Source organism: Callorhinus ursinus, unplaced genomic scaffold (assembly GCF_003265705.2).
Source record: "Callorhinus ursinus isolate GAN/ISIS: 27379988/994484 unplaced genomic scaffold, GSC_fseal_2.0 scaffold50, whole genome shotgun sequence".
Classification (NCBI taxonomy): domain Eukaryota; kingdom Metazoa; phylum Chordata; class Mammalia; order Carnivora; family Otariidae; genus Callorhinus; species Callorhinus ursinus.
In genome coordinates this window covers 8527619-8531912 of record NW_027397112.1, presented here as the reverse complement: position 1 = coordinate 8531912, position 4294 = coordinate 8527619, and the positions used below count along the sequence as shown (strand labels likewise).

Genomic DNA, 4294 nt, shown 5'->3' with positions numbered 1-4294 from the left:
CCCCGCCCCGCCCCGGTTCCTCCGCGGAGCGGGTGAGGAGGCCCCGCCCCCTGCCCCTAGTCCCGCAGCTCCGAGCGGGTGGGGCCGCTCCGCCGCGCGTCCAGCGTCGCGTCGGGTGCGCCAGGCCCCAGCTGCAGGCTCCCGGCACCCGCCGCGCGGAGAGCGCCTCTTCGGTTCTAAGCTAGCTCGGTCGGCGCAGCGCGTTCCTCAGGGAGGGCATGCGGTCTCTAACAGAAGAGGTCCTTTTCCCCAAGTGTGTGGAAGCCGAAGGCGTAGGTTGTCGTCGGTGAGGCCTGGGGGTCCGACAAGGGCTCCCTGGAGCCTCCCCGCCCCTGCAGCAGGAAGGAAGTAGGATGATTTCAATAAGAAGAGTCAGGGGGGAATTGAGGAAGGCAAACAAACACTGGCTGATGACTTGGCTAATTCAAAAAACAAAATTATTTTTTTCATTTCGTGTGGTAGGACTTCAATGGAAAAAGCTGTCTCGCGTTTTTCTTTGAAGACATCCCAAACGCCCCTCCAGCACCAGACTGACAAGCTGCGAAGGGAAAACCCACCCTTTCTCTGTGCCTCAGGTTCCTTATCAGATTCCTTATAGATCCCGTCAAGTATCGAACACTGGCTCTGACCCATGACACAGATTTATACCGGCCCAGCTTCCAAGACGGGAGAGAAGTTCAGCTACATCCAAACTGACGGAAATATGCGAATGTGAACATAAACTTTGCCAGTGACTCAGGACCTCATTCAGTCTCATGTACATCACTTTGATCTAGTGCTTTAACTTTCTAAAGCAGGACCCACACTTTTTCTCTCATTTTCAAAGTAAGAGGCCTCTCTCTGCAGCAAACGGTAAACTGACAAAAGCAAGATGGTAAAAAGTGAAGTAAAATTCTTGGTGATGTTCTTTAGAAAAGACCTTCTTCACATGTGGTCTTTGGAACTGAGGGTGCCAAAAAGGTCGGTGCCTGAAAAGATGCCAAATGATGCAGCCATCGCTATGGGGAATTTAAACATGGAGGCTCTTCCCAGCCCACTGGCCCAGCGGCCATGTCATTCTCTAACTGGATGTTAAGGTCTCACCATCTTCGTGACTGCCCACAAAAGCTAGTTGGAGAAACTTTTGGCCCAGCTTCTGTTGTGACTGTTTCAAGGAGCAAATTTACATTCACTTTAGTTTTCCTTGCAAATGGACCTCCTAGATCCAGATAACTTAGAAAGCCAGTGTAAAGAAAGGTCAACTTTCAGAGTTTACAAAGACTTCCTGCTTTGCTTTTGACTTGTGATGAGCAAGTTTTGCATTGAACTCCAAGCATCCAGTTTAAACTAAATGCACTGGCCTCCAAGATACCATATAAATTGTCAGAAAGGTAAGGTAAAACTAATTGCCTTGAATACTCAAATGAGGGAAATGCTTATGACCTTTGGTTTAGTAAGTTGAGCAGGATTATTTAATTTGTAGAATGTTTTATATGTCAAAGAGCGTTACACATGTTGTCTGTTACAGCCTTTGAACAGCCATTTGACAAGGGGGAAGAGTGAGCAATGCCCATTCATACAGGAGGAAAGCGGACTTGTTCAAGCACTAAGACAGCACCAGGTCCCTGCTACAAACCATGGACTCTTTCCTGAAGCAAAAAACTGGCTTCTAGCTTTGCTACAAACTTTCCAAGTGATAGTTACATACAAACAAAGATGCAGAAGAAAGTGATTTAAGCATTTAACTTCAAAATGTGATAGGAACTGATTACTTAAAAAGGCCTGGGTGTCTTAAATAAAAGTCACACTATTTGAATAAAACCAAAGAGGTGAAATTTTAAAAGGCAGTTAATTTTATTTATTTGGCAGTCAATTTTAAAAGATGAAAATAAAAAAATATCCATTAAAGGTGGCATAATAGATGCACATTTCTGCTTTTCAGAGGAAAAAAGTCTGTTTTCTTCTGAAATTGGTATTCTCAGTTAATGGAGCACAGAAGATGGCATTCAACTTGTCTAAGGATTAAAACATTACACTTTCTTCCAAATACAAATAAATCTTTTGCTGATCACCCAATTCTAGAAACTGAGAAAAGTAGTACTTCTGTGGTTTTAGCAGTGTGTCATAAAAGCCGCTCCTATTGGGTATAACTGCCTCCTCCCTTTTACATCCTTTCAAATTATTTCATCCTTTCAAATCATTCAAAATGAGTAGAAACAGGAATAATAAGGAAAGAGAATCTGAGATGATAAAAGTTCAGTATTTCACCCATTCCACCAAAACCAACAGATCCTTTGTATAACACTGCTCTAAATAATTTTCATGTGCCTATTCCTATTGGACAGGGGAAAGAGAATACCAACCAGTGTTTTTCTTTGGTCTAAGTCTCATCTAAAGAAGAGTTCCAACTTCTAGTGCATGACAGGAAAAGGTTCTATTACTAAGGAAACAGAAAGGTATTACTGTCGCCCCAACCCCCATTCCAAAATACCATGTCACATTTTGCAGATAAAGTTAGAGAACTCTGAAAGGACCTGCTTGGTTTCCACTGGGAGAAAGGAAAGCAAAAGAGAATAAAGCAAAAATGTACCACTTGGAGAACAGTCCTAGATGATACCTCACATTTTTAAAGTACTGTAGTTTATGAGACAACTTCACACATATCTCTTGGTGTTGACCTACCTGTGAGGTTGGGAAGAAAATAGTTACTATCCTTACTTTGTAGGAAGAGGAACAGAACAGAGACTCAAAGAGGTTACTGACTTGCCCAAAGTCAAGCGCTTAGTATCGACTTTGCTGGCACGACAGCCAGGTCGTTATCGTCCAGTTCGGTGCCTGTTTTGTCCTTACTAAGTGCCCATGCGATGCACAAAAAGAGGACTTAGTGGTTTTCCAATGTGTGACAGTCAACACTATTCTCCTTTCATTCATGGGAGAGATAATGGTATCTTAACTAAAGAGGCAGACTTTGGGGAGGAGCCCATTAATAATATATACGCCTCTAAAAATATAAAACATTCTAAAAATAACTGGTAACAAACTAAGCATTATCAAAGTCAACTCCTTTGAAGGAAAAGCATTTCAGCACTGACTTATATTGAACAGAAAGAACATTCCTGTGGGCTTATACTCTTGAAGGGCAACCCCAGAAAAGTAAAGGCGGCACTCTGAGATTTTTGTCAATTAGTTTAATGTATGTCCATTGGTAGTTCATATGAATGCTTAAATTACAAAATTAGCTGCCATGGTCCAAATGTGTGGGACTTTAAGAAAGCTTTTATTAATCAAAAGATAGCTAAGCATATCAACTTTGATTTCTAAAATGTATTTTAAACTTTGTAAAACAAGGCTCATTCTAGAATTATATAGCATTAAAGTAATTCTTACGTTATTTTTGTTATTTTAATAACTTAATTTCATGAACTGTTAAAAAAAATATTATATTTGCATCTCCCAGTTTACACATTTCTGCATTAACTTAGAAAAAAATCCATGTGAAAAGTTTCCATGCAGTTACAAAGGCAGCAGCACATACTGCTTTCACAACTTGTTATTGCCTCAGAACACACCTGCACATAAAGCATCAACAAAAAAATATCCCCCCACCCCTCTCCCACCAAAAAACCCAACCTTTTCCCGTCCCCAGCAAAAATTACCTGGTACAAGCAGTGACTTAAAAAATGCTTTCTTTAGGAAGCATTTATAAAATGCAGAGATCTGAACAAGCTAAATGCTCGTGCAGATAGATGGGCCTCTCCCCCAAGAGTTCCCTCCTCAAGAGGCAGAAAGAACTCTCAATAGTTTAGGAAAGCTCATTTTTAAAAGTATATTTATGCATATTCATGGCTATTTCTTTGAAAGAATATACCCAGCCTCAACTGTGGAAGAAATAAAAGCAGAAGGAAAAGCAAAGGGACACAGCCATAAATAGAGAATAGAGCTTCTCTATGAACATCCAATAGTTTGCAACAACCAAGAAGGAAAAACATGTGTAACTTCACATAGACCACTGATCTGATCTAGGTGAAGCAGTTAATTTTTCATGCATTTGTTACTCCAGGAAAACGTACAACCACTTAAATACAGCATTCACATTGTCATTAGCTTGTGGTATCAGCTCAGGAAAAAACTGTGCTCCTGTACTACCTATCCTTAGAATTTTCCATGTACATGTAAGTATTCTAAACCCTATAGATATAACACTGTCATCAGCACCTCCCAGCTACAAAACATACACTGAACTACATTACGTTTTGAGTCCCTGAAATTTCAATACCACATATAGTGTTCTAAATTTTACTTTTTTACAAGGTTA

The 4294-nt window shown here is 40.8% G+C and overlaps 1 protein-coding gene across 1 annotated transcript in view; it reads left to right on the top strand.

The window, feature by feature from the left end:
- The window catches only part of LOC141370905 (uncharacterized), a 46759-nt gene that overhangs the window by 30745 nt on the left and 11720 nt on the right, over window positions 1–4294 (top strand). Inside the window, exon 5 of the mRNA XM_073883143.1 lies at window positions 463–1375. The gene's annotated coding sequence lies outside the window, so the exon portion shown is untranslated. The remainder of the gene's footprint in view (window positions 1–462; window positions 1376–4294) is intronic.